Raw genomic sequence first — 17,881 nt, forward strand, 5'->3', positions numbered from 1 at the left:
AGTGCACTGTATTGCTCCCTGCACCTTGGGGAACTTAACAATGTGATAGAATGCTCCAACCCTGTCAGTCTGAGCCTCCATGGTCATTGGGAAGCTGATAAAATCCATCCTACGTGTGTACAGGGCCTCCGTGACCTGCCTAATGCAGCAATGTGTGGTGGCATGCTGAGACAGAGGGGAAATGGCGACCGCGGAGGCCTGAAAGGACAGTGATGTCCTGGAGGTGCTGGCAGGCTGCAAATGTGCTCTGATGAGCTGGCATATTTCACTGATCACCACTTTCTGGAAGCACAGTTTCTGAAGGCAGGTGTTCTCGGATATGTCTGAGTAAGACCGCTTCTCCCTGTAAGTGCGGGGTGTGTATGGTCTGGACCTCTTCATCATTCTGGCACATCTTAGATTGGGCACATAATGCTGTGAATTAGACGTTGTGCCATTTGCACTCTGCAGCATCTGCGTTGTAATCGATGCAGGCTGAGAAATGGCTGGCCCCATTCCAATAAAAGTATAATGCCGATTGTTCACCAAGCAATAATTTTCAACATTAAAAAACACCTACAGTAAAACCCAATCGTCCACAGTCTGAAAAGATGTCTGTTCAGATGATCACTTCACCTGAGAAGAACTCCAGAATCAATCCAAACTCCCCCGAAGTTGAAGCAGTCTTTTCAATGAAGCGACCTGCTATTTGAAAAATGGCATCCACACCACTGTGATTAGTTCAGAACAGTTCCACTTTTTCAGAGTGGTGTTTTGGGCGAGCGATATTGTGGGCGAGATGCTGAAAGTGACGCTGGGCGATATACTGGGCAATAGTTTCGGCAAATGTGATCTTTACGACAAAAAAAAGTGGGCGGTCGGTGTTTTTGAATCCCGGTGTTAATTACGTGCCGAAAGTAACTCTGGGCGATATTATGGGTGTTGGTTTCGCCCATTCTGATGATTCTGCCCAAAAAAAGTGGGCGGGCGGTATTATTTTTTCCCAGCATTACATACATGGCGAAAGTAACGCTTGCCAATAAGTGACCGAAAAATGGTCGTCAGTTTCCATTTTATGGCTAAGTGGGCGATATCTGGGCATTACACCTCATTTCAGCGTTAAAATGGACATTAAGTGGGCGTTATGCATACCAAAATAATGGAAAATCTAGCCCTATGACATTATCACCCACCATTCAAATAATGAAATTAAAGGGCAGAATTTCCGACGTCCCGGGCCCGTACGAAGTTTCTACAGATCCAGGAAGGCATCGGAAAAGCCGCTTTTCAGCGCGCAATTCGCATGCGCTGAAAACCGCTTTTCCGAACTGTCAAGCTGGAGCTTGACAGATCATCCACACATCGGGAGCGAGGACATTTGTACGTGGGAGTTTGGGCTATTTACCCATATCTTGCACGGCAAATGTCCTCAAAACTCTTGTGCCTGAAAAAGCGGGCACATAGCCTACTTTTACAGGCGTAATTGTTTAAAAACATAGAAAAAACATGATTAAAATAAAAATTTAAAAAACACATTTATGTTAACATCCTGCCCATTCAGGTGTTATTTTAAACCCTAACCCTAACTTTTTTTTTAAATCGGCAATTTTTTTTCTTTAAAAAAACATGTGTAACATTTTTAATTTCTATTAGTTTATTGTGTGAGGTGTTTTTTAAATGTTTTATGTATTTTTTGTGACTTACGAAACTCCTATTACAATGAATGAGAAAATACTTACTTGTGATTGGGTGTCCAGGCACACATGACTCCTGCGGACGTCCCGACGTGCATGCGCTGCACGTCACAGGGAGAGGAGGCCTGTGGATTGGGAGTTCAAGCAGGCGCAGCAGCTTCAGGTAAGTGCGCATTTTATTTCTATTCTTTATTGATTTGCCCGTGGGAAGCCTGCCTCAGAATTTCTGCCCCTAAGTATTGCTACCAGTGCCACGTGATAGTCAGAGCAGGAATCGCAGGATAGCGCAGATGAATACGTGGCTTGAGCAGTGGTGCAGCAGGGAGGGATTCAAATTCCTGGGGCATTGGGACCGGTTCTGGGGGAGGTGGGACCAGTACAAACCGGACGGTCTGCACCTGGCCATGACCGGAACCAATGTCCTAGGGGGAGTGTTTGCTAGTGCTGTTGGGGAGGATTTAAACTAATATGGCAGGGGGATGGGTACCAATGCAGGGAGACAGAGGGAAACAAAAAGGAGGCAAAAGCAAAAGACAGAAAGGAGATGAGGAAAAGTGGAGGGCAGAGAAACCCAAGGCAAAGAACAAAAAGGGCCACTGTACAGCAAAATTCTAAAAGGACAAAGGGTGTTAAAAAAACAAGCCTGAAGGCTTTGTGTCTTAATGCAAGGAGTATCCACAATAAGGTGGATGAATTAACTGTGCAAATAGATGTTAACAAATATGATGTGATTGGGATTATGGAGACGTGGCTCCAGGATGATCAGGGCTGGGAACTCAACATCCAGGGGTATTCAACATTCAGGAAAGATAGAATAAAAGGAAAAGGAGGTGGGGTAGCATTGCTGGTTAAGGAGGAAATTAAGGCAATAGTTCAGAAGGACATTAGCTTGGACGATGTGGAATCTATATGGGTAGAGCTGCAGAATACCAAAGGGCAAAAAACGTTAGTCGGAGTTGTGTACAGACCTCCAAACAGTAGTAGTGATGTTGGGGAGGGCATCAAACATGAAATTAGGGGTGCGTGCAATAAAGGTTCAGCAGTTATAATGGGTGACTTTAATATGCACATCGATTGGGTTAACCAAACTGGAAGTAATACGGTGGAGGAGGATTTCCTGGAGTGCATAAGGGATGGTTTTTTAGACCAATATGTCGAGGAACCAACTAGGGGGGAGGCCATCTTAGACTGAGTGTTGTGTAATGAGAGAGGATTAATTAGCAATATCGTTGTGCGAGGCCCCTTGGGGAAGAGTGACCATAATATGGTGGAATTCTGCATTAGGATGGAGAATGAAACAGTTAATTCAGAGACCATGGTCCAGAACTTAAAGAAGGGTAACTTTGAAGGTATGAGGCGTGAATTGGCTAGGATAGATTGGCGAATGATACTGAAGGGGTTGACTGTGGATGGGCAATGGCAGACATTTAGAGACCGCATGGATGAACTACAACAATTGTACATTCCTGTCTGGCGTAAAAATAAAAAAGGGAAGGTGGCTCAACCGTGGCTATCAAGGGAAATCAGGGATAGTATTAAAGCCAAGGAAGTGGCATACAAATTGGCCAGAAATAGCAGCGAACCCGGAGACTGGGAGAAATTTAGAACTCAGCAGAGGAGGACATAGGGTTTGATTAGGGCAGGGAAAATGGAGTACGAGAAGAAGCTTGCAGGGAACATTAAGACGGATTGCAAAAGTTTCTATAGATATGTAAAGAGAAAAAGGTTAGTAAAGACAAACATAGGTCCCCTGCAGTCAGAATCAGGGAAAGTCATAATGGGGAACAAAGAAATGGCGGACCAATTGAACAAGTACTTTGATTCGGTATTCACTGAGGAGGACACAAACAACCTTCCGGATATAAAAGAGGTCGGAGGGTCTAGTAAGGAGGAGGAACTGAGGGAAATCCTTATTAGTCGGGAAATTGTATTGGGGAAACTGATGGGATTGAAGGCCGATAAATCCCCAGGGCCTGATGGACTGCATCCCAGAGTACTTAAGGAAGTTGCCTTGGAAATAGTGGATGCATTGACAGTCATTTTCCAACATTCCATTGACTCTGGATCAGATCCTATGGAGTGGAGGGTAGCCAATGTAACCCCACTTTTTAAAAAAGGAGGGAGAGAGAAAACAGCCTGACATCGGTAGTGGGTAAAATGATGGAATCAATTATTAAGGATGTCATAGCAGTGCATTTGGAAAGAGGTGATATGATAGGTCCAAGTCAGCATGGATTTGTGAAAGGGAAATCATGCTTGACAAATCTTCTGGAATTTTTTGAGGATGTTTCCAATAGAGTGGACAAGGGAGAACCAGTTGATGTGGTATATTTGGACTTTCAGAAGGCTTTCGACAAGGTCCCACACAAGAGATTAATGTGCAAAGTTAAAGCACATGGGATTGGGGGTAGTGTGCTGACGTGGATTGAGAACTGGTTGTCAGACAGGAAGCAAAGAGTAGGAGTAAATGGGTACTTTTCAGAATGGCAGGCAGTGACTAGTGGGGTACCGCAAGGTTCTGTGCTGGGGCCCCAGCTGTTTACACTGTACATTAATGATTTAGACGAGGGGATTAAATGTAGTATCTCCAAATTTGCGGATGACACTAAGTTGGGTGGCAGTGTGAGCTGCGAGGAGGATGCTATGAGGCTGCAGAGTGACTTGGATAGGTTAGGTGAGTGGGCAAATGCATGGCAGATGAAGTATAATGTGGATAAATGTGAGGTTATCCACTTTGGTGGTAAAAACAGAGAAACAGACTATTATCTGAATGGTGACAGATTAGGAAAAGGGGAGGTGCAAAGAGACCTGGGTGTCATGGTACATCAGTCATTGAAGGTTGGCATGCAGGTACAGCAGGCGGTTAAGAAAGCAAATGGCATGTTGGCCTTCATAGCGAGGGGATTTGAGTACAGGGGCAGGGAGGTGTTGCTACAGTTGTACAGGGCCTTGGTGAGGCCACACCTGGAGTATTGTGTACAGTTTTGGTCTCCTAACCTGAGGAAGGACATTCTTGCTATTGAGGGAGCGCAGCGAAGGTGCACCAGACTGATTCCCGGGATGGCGGGACTGACCTATCAAGAAAGATTGGATCAACTGGGCTTGTATTCACTGGAGTTCAGAAGAATGAGAGGGGACCTCATAGAAACGTTTAAAATTCTGATGAGGTTAGACAGGTTAGATGCAGGAAGAATGTTCCTAATGTTGGGGAAGTCCAGAACCAGGGGACACAGTCTAAGGATAAGGGGTAAGCCATTTAGGACCGAGATGAGGAGGAATTTCTTCATCCAGAGAGTGGTGAACCTGTGGAATTCTCTCCCACAGAAAGTTGTTGAGGCCAGTTCACTGAATATATTCAAAAAGGAGTTAGATGAAGTCCTTACTACTAGGGGAATCAAGGGGTATGGTGAGAAAGCAGGAATGGGGTACTGAAGTTGCATGTTCAGCCATGAACTCATTGAATGGCGGTGCAGGCTAGAAGGGCCGAATGGCCTACTCCTGCACCTATTTTCTATGTTTCTATGTATCCACCTCTTTCTGACACGCACTATTTAAAATGCCACTGGAAGTGTGACTGATGCACATTATGGGCAGAGATTGAACACAACTGATTGCAGCCCATATTTCCACTCTGCTGTGCCCCAAATTCGCCTATTTATGAGCCTTAATGGAGCCTAAAATCACGGCGCCTTTGGTTGTTAGTATTGTGTCTGTAAGCACTCTAGTAATGACTCCACTTGAACTGCGGTGATCTTAGTCCATTTATTGCAGCTCCTGAATGAGGGTACAGTATGGTGAGCTCCCTTTTATACCTGGTTACCTGCAGTGTGCAGGTGACCCCTAGGTCTCCACCAGTTGCACCCTCTGGTGGTACAGGCAATGTGTATACAGTGTGAAGATACATTCAGTGGTCTTATGTAACTGTACATTGAGTGTACAGGGTATATACTTATACATACACAACAGTTAGTAAAACTGCCACTTGATGAAATGATACCAGAGATACCAAAGATTTTATTCTTGTAAAATTCCCTCTTCCCATTTGTTTTTGGATAGTTCTTTGGTCATGACAATACCGGACAATCTGACATTCCTGAAGGTCACACAGCACGACATAAGGAACAAAAGCTCATAATGTAAAATATATTCCTCATTAAACCATTCACTTGACAGATTCAAATATATATGAAATAAAATGCTCACCATTTAAGATATATATTATAAAGAACATCATACACCTCTGATCTGATCTCTGGTTTCAGATGATCAATATGGATTCGTTGAGAGTGATTAGATTTCTGTTTTCATTGAATTTCAGGAGAATAGTTAAATATTAAATATTAATTCCACATTATTGAATATGGTCATCTTTAATTTTACAGACAAAAAGATACAGTAATTGAATTCTTTAGCTGCTAATAAGTTAAGTGCTACATTTACATTTACAGTTACTGCGCTAAAGGCAACAAATGTTCTCTTTAATCTGGTCCATGTTAATAGTGATTGGTAGCAGTATTGACAATCATAGCAAAACTGAAATAGGAAAACATATCAATCAGAAAAGATGGTAGATATTATTTTAAAACTGTCTGTTAGTGTGTTACAGCTTGAAACACATTCTTGGGTTGTATTGTTGAATACATTTAAATCTTTGGTTAATAATATTATCACAACCCGCATCTTTCATATCCTTTTATTCTCTAGTCTCGAGAATTTAAAAGCCACTTCTCTTCTGTTTTACTTCTTAGTCATCTTGAACAATTGAGTTCTCAAACTCATAAAATGAGAGATGGATTCTGCATTCAGCAAACCTTATATTGCAACAGAATCAACATTTGGATGTCCTTGTCAACAACTCTGATTTGTGTTTTCCTACCTGAAGCCAAGGTGTTGAAGGCACTTGCTGTTGGCCCACCTGAGGTCACCTAACTGAGCACACATATATTTAAAAGTCACACATTCTGATACTGCTACCAATTCCTATCCAGAAACCTTAATCCTTAATGTCACAATTTTCAGTCATTCTTTAATGTTAACATTTACAATGTAATTCCTACTTAAACATTTATAATTGGATTTTCTTTGTAACTGGTTGCCTGTCATAATGCAATTGCAGGCCTCCAGCTAACCTAGCTCATCCTTCCATTAAAATCCATGATCCTCCCATCATAGCATCTAACTGACTCTTGAAGGTCACCAGAATGTTTGTCTCCACTATCCTGTCTGGAAGACAGTTCCAGGTATTGATTGCTCTTTGTGTGCAGAAGTGCTTCCTGACATCAGCCCGACTTTGGCCTTTACCAGTTTGTACCATGTCATGGTTGAATTTGATTATCCTGTTGAACCATGAAAGACTTCACACCTTTGGCAGGATCATCCACAAGGCCATCTCTGGATTATGCCGTACAAGCCACAGAGCCTAATAAAACAGACATAGCGATACAGCGATTACAGTGGATAGCTGTTGGCCTTCATACCACCACCACACACACAGAGCAATTGGGAAGAAAGCAATAGCCAGTATCTATAGTTATTCAAAATGTTTTGGAAACTGCGCGTAGCCTCATTTCACCCAGATGCACAGTGACATGGCACTAATAAATCAGATAATGGCCGAGGCAGAGCAGGTTCGCTATGTAGATAATCTGCTCACCAGGTAAACCTGTCCTCTCAGCTCCAGGTTATTACTTTTCAAAGTTCCCTGAAAACGAGTGCAAGTCAGTCAGTGGAGCTGTGGGTAACAACAACTTAACTTCATATGTTGTTTTTAGCATAAGGGAATTTATAAGGTGCTCAACAAATAGTTATAAGGGAAACAGATCTGAGATAGAAAATAGAGATTAGGAGGACCGACCAACAGCAAGGGAAAAGGGATGGGTCTTGATTTTTAAATGTCTTAAAAGGTTTTTAAAAGTGGTGACAGCAGTGATGAGATGAAGATGTTTAGGTGAGAGGTTCCAGAGAGTCGGACCGAGGCAGCTGGGGAAACAAGAGGGGGAATACACAGAAGGCTGGCATCAGAGGATTAATTAATGATCTCATAGTAAAGGATCCTCTAAGGAAGAGTGATCATAGCATGTTAGAATTTCAAATTCAGTTTGAGGGTGAGAAACTTGGGTCTCAAACTAGTGTCCTGAACTTAAATAAAGGCAATTACAAAGAAAGAAGACAGAGTTGGCTAAAGTGGATAGGAAAATAGATTAAAGGGTAAGACGGTAGATAAGTAGTGGCAGACATTTAAGGAGATATTTCATAACTCTCAGCAAAAGTATATTCCAGTGAGAAAGAAACACTAACAGAAGGATGAACCATCCATGGCTAACTAAGGAAGTTAAGGATTATATCAAATTAAAAACAAAGGAATACAATGTTGCGAAGATTAGTGGTAGGCCAGACGATTGGGAAATTTTAGAAACCAGCAAAGGACGACTAAAAAAATTATAAAGCGAAAGAAGATAGATTATTAATAGTAAACTAGCAAGAAATATAAAAACAGACAGTAAGAGCTTCTACAGGTATATAAAAAGGAAGAGAATAGCTAATAAAAGGTTGGTCCCTTCGAGGGTGAGACTGGGGAATTAATAATGGAAAACAGGGAAATGGCAGAGACTTTGAACAAATATTTTGTATCAGTCTTCACGGTAGAAGACACTAAAAGCATCCCTGTAATAATCGATAATCAAGGGGCTATAGAGAACTTAAAACAATCACTATCACTAGAGAAAACATACTGGGCAAACTAGTGGGAGTAAAGGTGGACATGTCCCTGGGACCTGATGGCCTGCATCCTAGGGTCTTAAAAGAAGTGGCTGCAGAGATAGTGAATGCATTGACTGTAATCTACCAAAATTCCCTAGATTCTGGAGGGGTCCCAGCATATTGGAAAACTGCAAATGTAATGTCCCTATTCAAGAAAGGAGAGAGAGACAGAAAGCAGGGAACTATAGACCAGTTAGTCTAACATCTGTCATTGGGAAAATGCTGGAGTCTATTATTAAGGAAGTAGTAACAGGACATTTAGAAAATCATAATATAGTCAAACAGAGTCAGCAAAGTTTTATGAAAGAGAAATCATGTTTGACAAATTTGCTGGAGTTCTTTGAGGATGTAATGAGCAGGTTGGATAAAGGGGAACCAGTAGATGTGGATTTCCAGAAGACATTCGATAAGGTGCCACATAAAGGGTTACTGCACAAGATAAGATCTCATGGGGTTGGGGATAATATATTAACATGGATAGAGGATTGGCTAACTAACAGAAAACAGATTGTCGGTATAAATGGGTCATTTTCAGGTTGGCAAACAGTAACTAGTGGGGTGCCACAGGAATCAGTGCCGGGGCCCCAACTATTTACAGTCTATATTAATGACTTGGATGAAGGGACCGTGTGTAATATAGCCAAATATCTGATGATACAAAGATAGGTGAAAAAGAAAGTTGTGAAGAGGACACAAAGAATCTGCAAAGGGATATAGATAGGTTAAGTGAGTGGGCAAAAATTTCGCAGATGGAGAATAATGTAGGCAAATGTGAGGTTATACACTTTGGTAGGAAAAATAAAATTATTATTTAAATGGAGTCAAACTACAAAATGCTGCAGTACGGTGAGGGGGTGGTGGTGTTCTGGGGGTCCTTATACATGAAACACAAAAAATTAGCATGCAGGTACAGCAAGTAATTAGGAAGGCAAATGGAATGTTGGCCTTTATTGCAAGGGCGATGGAGTATAAAAGTAGGGAAGTCTTACTACAACTGTACAGGGTGTTGGTGAGACCACACCTGGAGTACTGCGTACAGTTTTGGTCTCCTTATTTACAGAGGGATATACTTGAATTGGAGGCAGTTCAAAGAAGTTTCACTTGGTAAATTTCTGAGATGAAGGGGTCTTATGAAGAAAGGTTGAGCAGGTTGGGACTATACTCATTGGAGTTTAAAAGAATGAGAGCTGATCTTATTGAAACATATAAGATTCTGAGGGGGCTTGACAGGGTAGATGCAGAGAGGATGTTTCCCCTCATGGGGGATTCTATAACTTGGGGCATAGTTTCAGAATAAGGGGCCGCCCATTTAAAATGGAGTTGAGGAGGAATTTCTTTTCTCAGAGGCTTGTAAATCTGTGGATTTCTCTGCCCCAGATCGCTGTGGAAGCTGGGTCATTGAATATATTTAAGGCGGAGATAGACAGATTTTTGAATGATAAGGGAATCAAGGGTTATGGGGAGCAGGCAGGGAAGTGGAGTTGAGGCCAAGATCAGATCAGCCATGATCTTATTGAATGGCAGAGCAGGCTTGAGAGACCAAATGGCCTACTCCTGCTCCTATTTCTTATGTTCTTATGAACAGAGCATTTGAGAGAGGATAGAGGGCTGGAGAAGATTAGGGGGGCAAGGCATTGGATGGATTTATAGGCAAGGGCATGGATATTAAATATGATGCATTCGAGAACCGGAATCCAGTGTATGTCAGAGAGAATGGGGGGATATCTGATCTGGTGTGGTACAGCAGAGTTTTGGACAGGTTGGAGTTTATGAAGGGTGGCAGATGGGAGGCCAGCAAGGAAATCATTGGAGTAGTTGAGACGAGATATGATAAAATCATGGACAGTGGTTTCAATGACGGCGGGGCAGAGGCAGGCATTGTTGGAAGTAAGTGGTCTTGGTGATGGGTAAAAGATACGGTTTAAAGCTCAGCTCAGGGTTGAACACGATGCTAAGATTACAGATGGGCAGTGCCCTGTTGTACTATGGCTGATTTCATTTAGACTGGAACCTAACATATTGAGAGTAATTTTGAGTTTGTGTATAATGGTGATATCGAATCGGAAGCCCATTTTACCGCTCACAAATTTTAAATCGTCACCCTGTTTTATACCTCTCCCAATAAATTGCAAGGTCCAAATTACCCCCATTGAGTGACAAGTTCTCCCGAAGTAGGCAGGTCTTTCTAAATAGACCATATGTAAATAATTTAAAATATAGTACTACTAAAATGTATTCATTCGCAAAAAATCCTTTTTATAGAATATTTTTTGTTCTATTTTATACAGTTACAAACATCCCTTTATTTCACTTAATTTTTAATAATGCATTATTTCCCACTGAGGATTTAAGTTAAACTTATTCCAATGGAGTTAACTAACCTTTAATTACTGCTGAAAATGTATATAGTTATTTGATTAAATGGGTGATTTAATGAATTCTTTGTCCAGTGCCTTTCTTCTTCATTTTGGCTGACCACTTGTATTCCATATTCAGATATGCCTGCAGCATAATTCCTCTTCAGCCTTTGTGTGTTGCCATCACACTTCCTGCAATTTTCTATCACATGTTGATACTCGGGGTTTTGTGTTCATCACTGTATTCATGTGGAAGGTAGCTTGGCTTGTGCTACTTGAAACTCATTAATTATTTTCTGCATGAAAATTGCTGTATTTAATGTAATGCTAATAAATGTGTTACATGTATTGACCACATTATAATGTCAGAAACTTTATTTGTATTATATTATATATCAATTAGGTTTAAATACTCCTATTGCAAAAAAAACAAAAGTATTGAATGGCGGTCGTTGAGTTTGGAAGGATTACGACTTATGATGTTGATGATATTAAAGGTTTAATTTATCCAACTGAGGCAGACCAACTGAACATCATGAAATCAATGTCCAGTGTTTTGATTAATTGGTGTTTTAGTTCATTATCAATAAGCAGTTATTACTATTTACATCAATATTCTACTTGCTGCTAACAGGGCAGTAAGGTTATTACCTATTTGTGTATATTAGTTTTGTACAGAGTACATGTTTTGTTCAATTTTTATTCAGAATTAGTTGCTTAATGGGCTGTAATGCAAATATTTGAAATTGGCTGTGTACTTTCTATCTGCAGTATATAGAAATTCTGAACCAAGTACAAAAATCTGTCATAAAGTTGATAATCTGTTTTCATTGTCCAGTTGTGTTGTTTTATAAACTCTTGTACAACTGTTTACATAACAATTCTGATTAAATTCATACTAAGAGAGAATGCAAGAAGGTCTAAGGTAGGTTTACAGTGCATATGTGTAAACGCACGAAACGTGGTAAATAAGGTTGGTGAGCTGCAGGCACAAATAGTCACATGGGAATATGATGTTGTGGCGATAACGGAGACCTGGCTTAAAAAAGGGCAGGATTGGGTATTAAATATTCCTCGATATAAGGTGTTCAGGAAAGATAGGGAAGGAAAGAAAGGAGGTGGGGTGGCAGTATTGGTTAAAGAGAATGTTACAGTGCTGGAAGGAGAGGATGTCCTGGAAGAGTCAAGGGCAGAATCTATTTGGTTAGAGTTAAGAAATAATAGATGCCATTACACTACTAGATGTATTCTGTAGGCTGCCAACTAGTTGGAAATATATAGAGGGGCACATTTGCAGGGAAGTTACAGAGAGGTGCAAGAACTACAGAGTAGTGATAATGGGATACTTCAACCATCCTAATATAGACTGGGATAGTAATAGTGTAAAGGGCAAAAAGGGGGAAGAATTTCTGAAATGTGTTCAGGAGAACTTTCTTGTTCATAGAAACATAGAAACATAGAAAATAGGTGCAGGAGCAGGCCATTCAGCCCTTCTAGCCTGCACCGCCATTCAATGAGTTCATGGCTGAACATGAAACTTCAGTACCCCCTTCCTGCTTTCTCGCCATAACCCTTGATCCCCCGAGTAGTAAGGACTTCATCTAACTCCCTTTTGAATATATTCAGTGAATTGGCCTCAACAACTTTCTGTGGTAGAGAATTCCACAGGTTCACCACTCTCTGGGTGAAGAAGTTTCTCCTCATCTCGGTCCTAAATGGCTTACCCCTTATCCTCAGACTGTGACCCCTGGTTCTGGACTTCCCCAACATTGGGAACATTCTTTCTGCATCTAACCTGTCTAAACCCGTCAGAATTTTAAACGTTTCTATGAGGTCCCCTCTCATTCTTCTGAACTCCAGTGAATACAAGCCCAGTTGATCCAATCTTTCTTGATAGGTCAGTCCCGCCATCCCGGGAATCAGTCTGGTGAACCTTCGCTGCACTCCCTCAATAGCAAGAATGTCCTTCCTCAAGTTAGGAGACCAAAACTGCACACAATACTCCAGGTGTGGCCTCACCAAGGCCCTGTACAACTGTAGCAACACCTCCCTGCCCCTGTATTCAAATCCCCTCGCTATGAAGGCCAACATGCCATTTGCTTTCTTAACCGCCTGCTGTACCTGCATGCTAACCTTCAATGACTGATGTACCATGACACCCAGGTCTCGTTGCACCTTCCCTTTTCCTAATCTGTCACCATTCAGATAATAGTCTGTCTCTCTGTTTTTACCACCAAAGTGGATAACCTCACATTTATCCACATTATACTTCATCTGCCATGCATTTGCCCACTCACCTAACCTATCCAAGTCACTCTGCAGCCTAATAGCATCCTCCTCGCAGCTCACACTGCCACCCAACTTAGTATCATCCGCAAATTTGGAGATACTGCAATTAATCCCCTCGTCTAAATCATTAATGTACAATGTAAACAGCTGGGGCCCCAGCACAGAACCTTGCGGCACTCCACTAGTCACTGCCTGCCATTCTGAAAAGTACCCGTTTACTCCTACTCTTTGCTTCCTGTCTGACAACCAGTTCTCAATCCACGTCAGCACACTACCCCCAATCCCATGTGCTTTAACTTTGCACATTAATCTCTTGTGTGGGACCTTGTCGAAAGCCTTCTGAAAGTCCAAATATACCACATCATGTCACCATTTTCCAGATGCACTGCTATGACATCCTTAATAATTGATTCCATCATTTTACCCACTACTGAGGTCAAGCTGACCGGTCTATAATTCCCTGTTTTCTCTCTCCCTCCTTTTTTAAAAAGTGGGGTTACATTGGCTACCCTCCACTCCATAGGAACTGATCCAGAGTCAATGGAATGTTGGAAAATGACTGTCAATGCATCCGCTATTTCCAAGGCCACCTCCTTAAGTACTCTAGGATGCAGTCCATCAGGCCCTGGGGATTTATCGGCCTTCAATCCCATCAATTTCCCCAACACAATTTCCCGACTAATAAAGATTTCCCTCAGTTCCTCCTCCTTACTAGACCCTCTGACCCCTTTTATATCCGGAAGGTTGTTTGTATCCTCCTTAGTGAATACCGAACCAAAGTACTTGTTCAATTGGTCTGCCATTTCTTTGTTCCCCGTTATGACTTCCCCTGATTCTGACTGCAGGGGACCTACGTTTGTCTTCACCAACCTTTTTCTCTTTACATACCTATAGAAACTTTTGCAATCCGCCTTAATGTTCCCTGCAAGCTTCTTCTCGTACTCCATTTTCCCTGTCCTAATCAAACCCTTTGTCCTCCTCTGCTGAGTTCTAAATTTCTCCCAGTCCCCAGGTTCGCTGCTATTTCTGGCCAATTTGTATGCCACTTCCTTGGCTTTAATACTATCCCTGATTTCCCTAGATAGCCACGGTTGAGCCACCTTCCCCTTTTTATTTTTACGCCAGACAGGAATGTACAATTGTTGTACTTCATCCATGCGGTCTCTAAATGTCTGCCATTGCCCATCCACAGTCAACCCCCTAAGTATCATTCGCCAATCTATCCTAGCCAATTCACGCCTCATACCTTCAAAGTTACCCTTCTTTAAGTTCTGGATCATGGTCTCTGAATTTACTGTTTCATTCTCCATCCTAATGCAGAATTCCACCATATTATGGTCACTCTTCCCCAAGGGGCCTCGCACAATGAGATTGCTAATTAATCCTCTCTCATTACACAACACCCAGTCTAAGATGGCCTCCCCCCTAGTTGGTTCCTCAACATATTGGTCTAGAAAACCATCCCTTATGCACTCCAGGAAATCCTCCTCCACCGTATTGCTTCCAGTTTGGCTAGCCCAATCTATGTGCATATTAAAGTCACCCATTATAACTGCTACACCTTTATTGCATGCACCCCTAATTTCCTGTTTGATGCCCTCCCCAACATCCCTATTACTGTTTGGAGGTCTGTACACAACTCCCACTAACGTTTTTTGCCCTTTGGTGTTCTGCAGCTCTACCCATATAGATTCCACATCATCCAAGCTAATGTCTTTCCTAACTATTGCATTAATCTCCTCTTTAACCAGCAATGCTACCCCACCTCCTTTTCCTTTTATTCTATCCTTCCTGAATGTTGAATACCCCTGAATGTTGAGTTCCCAGCCCTGATCATCCTGGAGCCACGTCTCCGTAATCCCAATCACATCATATTTGTTAACATCTATTTGCACAATTAATTCATCCACCTTATTGCGGATACTCCTTGCATTAAGACACAAAGCCTTCAGGCTTGTTTTATTAACACCCTTTGTCCTTTTAGAATTTTGCTGTACAGTGGCCCTTTTTGTTCTTTGCCTTGGGTTTCTCTGCCCTCCACTTTTCCTCATCTCCTTTCTGTCTTTTGCTTTTGTCTCCTTTTTGTTTCCCTCTGTCTCCCTGCATTGGTTCCCATCCCCCTGCCATATTAGTTTAAATCCTCCCCAACAGCACTAGCAAACACTCCCCCTAGGACATTGGTTCCGGTCCTGCCCAGGTGCAGACCGTCCTTTGTACTGGTCCCACCTCCCCCAGAACCGGTCCCAATGCCCCAGGAATTTGAATCCCTCCCTGCTGCACCACTGCTCAAGCCACGTATTCATCTGCGCTATCCTGCGATTCCTACTCTGACTATCACGTGGCACTGGTAGCAATCCCGAGATTACTACTTTTGAGGTCCTACTTTTTAATTTAGCTCCTAGCTCCTTAAATTCGTTTCGTAGGACCTCATCCCTTTTTTTACCTATGTCGTTGGTACCAATGTGCACCACGACAACTGGCTGTTCTCCCTCCCATTTCAGAATGTCCTGCACCCGCTCCGAGACATCCTTGACCCTTGCATCGGGGAGGCAACATACCATCCTGGAGTCTCGGTTGCGGCCGCAGAAACGCCTATCTATTCCCCTCACAATTGAATCCCCTATCACTATCGCTCTCCCACTCTTTTTCTTGCCCTCCTGTGCAGCAGAGCCAGCCACGGTGCCATGAACTTGACTGCTGCTGCCCTCCCCTGATGAGTCATTCCCCTCAACAGTACCCAAAGCGGTGTATCTGTTTTGCAGGGGGATGACCACAGGGGACCCCTGCACTACCTTCCTTGCACTACTCTTCCTGCTGGTCTTCCATTCCTTCGCTGGCTGTGGACCCTTTCCCTGCGGTAAGACCAACTCACTACACGTGATACTCACGTCATTCTCAGCATCGTGGATGCTCCAGAGTAAATCCACCCTCAGCTCCAACTCCGCATCGCGAACCGTCAGGAGCTGGAGGCGGACACACTTCCCGCACACGTAGTCGTCAGGGACACCGGAAGTGTCCCTGAGTTCCCACATGGTACAGGAGGAGCATAACACCCGACCGAGCTCTCCTGCCATGTCTTAACCCTTAGATACACTTAAACTGGTAATAACAATGTTAAAAGTTACTGACTAATATAAGAAGAAAAAGAAAAACTACTCACCAATCACCAGCCAATCACTTACCCCCTAGGCTATGATGTCACCTTTGTATCTTTGCCTTCTCCCTGTAGCTGCACCGGTACGCCTCTCGCCGACCCCGGACTCGCGCTGCTCCGAGCTCCCGCCTCCTCGACTGACTGCTCGAACTGCTCGACTCCCGCTGGCCTTTATAGGCCTCTTGCCGACCCCGGACTCGCGCTGCTCCGAGCTCCCGTCTCCTCGACTGACTGCTCGAACTGCTCGACTCCCGCTGGCCTTTATAGGCCTCTCGCCGACCCCGGACTCGCGCTGCTCCGAGCTCCCGCCTCCTCGACTGACTGCTCGAACTGCTCGACTCCCGCTGGCCTTTATAGGCCTCTCGCCGACCCCGGACTCGCGCTGCTCCGAGCTCCCGCCTCCTCGACTGACTGCTCGAACTGCTCGACTCCCGCTGGCCTTTATAGGCTTCTCGTCGACCCCGGACTCGCGCTGCTCCGAGCTCCCGCCTCCTCCTCAGTATGTTTCCGGCCCAATGAGGATAGAGGCATTGCTGGATCTGGTTCTGGGGAATGAGGCGAGTCAATTGGAGCAAGTACCAGTAGGGGAACATTTAGGGAATAGTAATTATAGTCTCATAAGGTTTAGATTAGATATGGAAAAGGACAAGGAGCAATGTAAAGTAAAAATACTTAATTGGAGGAAGGCTAATTTCAATGGGTTGAGAATGGATATAGCCCGAGTAAATTGGAATCAAAGATTAGCAGGCACAACTATAACCGAACAATGGGCTGCCTTTAAAGAGAAAATGGTTTGGGTACAGTTGAGGTACATTTCCACCGGTGGGAAAGGTAGGGCAACCAAAGTCAGAGCTACCTGGATGATTAAAGAGTAGAGAGTAAAATGAACCAGAAATAGAACGCGTATGACCGATGTCTGGTTCAGAATACAAATGAGAACCAGGCTGAATATAGAAAGTTCCGAGGGGAAGTGAAAAAGAAAATAAGAGGGGCAAAGAGAGGGTACGAGAATAGACTGGCAACAAACATGAAAGGGAATTCAAAAATCTTCTATAGGCATATAAATAGTAAACAGGTAGTAAGAGGAGGGGTGGGGCCGATTAGGGACCAAAAAGGAGACCTACACATGGAGGCAGAGGGCATGGCTGAGATACTAAATAAGTACTTTGCATCTGTCTTCACCAAGGAAGAAAATTCTGCCAAAGTCATAGTGAAAGAGGAGGTGGTGAAGGTCTTGCAAACAATGCGAATTCTTATCCTGCCTTAGACATATTGGCTGTTGTTTAATAAAGTTGATGGTTTGATACAGCCAGAGATGATCCTGCTTCTGAATGGGTGACATCAAAGAACCAAAGCTTTGCAGTAAACTGATTATAAAACGAGTGTTTATTTCTTCTTCAGTTTCTTCTCAGTATTTAAATTAGAATTTAATTTAATTGAAATCCACTTTGGATGTTTGGTTGGTGAAATGATCATCTGCTGAATCATGCACTCCTCACATGATCTAGAATTGATCAGAAGAGGCGTCATATCTTCTGTGGTTACAGTCATGAATATCCCTTTATTTAAAATTTGCTTTGACTATTCAAGCTTTGTGTGTGGCTAATGCTTCTTGTTGACTTTTCTATAACAGCAGTACGGTACTAAAT

At 42.9% G+C, this 17,881-nt stretch overlaps 1 protein-coding gene across 2 annotated transcripts in view; it reads left to right on the plus strand.

Annotated features, from left to right (window-relative positions):
- Nucleotides 1-17,881, plus strand: part of cdh31 (cadherin 31) — a 232,429-nt gene that overhangs the window by 22,549 nt on the left and 191,999 nt on the right. Inside the window, exon 3 of one of the 2 annotated variants that reach the window (XM_070898170.1) lies at nt 1,737-1,836. The exons of the other annotated variant lie outside the window; for it this stretch is intronic. The gene's annotated coding sequence lies outside the window, so the exon portion shown is untranslated. The remainder of the gene's footprint in view (nt 1-1,736; nt 1,837-17,881) is intronic. 2 annotated transcript variants of the gene reach the window in all.

The sequence above is a fragment of the Pristiophorus japonicus genome, chromosome 13 (assembly GCF_044704955.1).
Source record: "Pristiophorus japonicus isolate sPriJap1 chromosome 13, sPriJap1.hap1, whole genome shotgun sequence".
Lineage (NCBI taxonomy): Eukaryota > Metazoa > Chordata > Chondrichthyes > Pristiophoridae > Pristiophorus > Pristiophorus japonicus.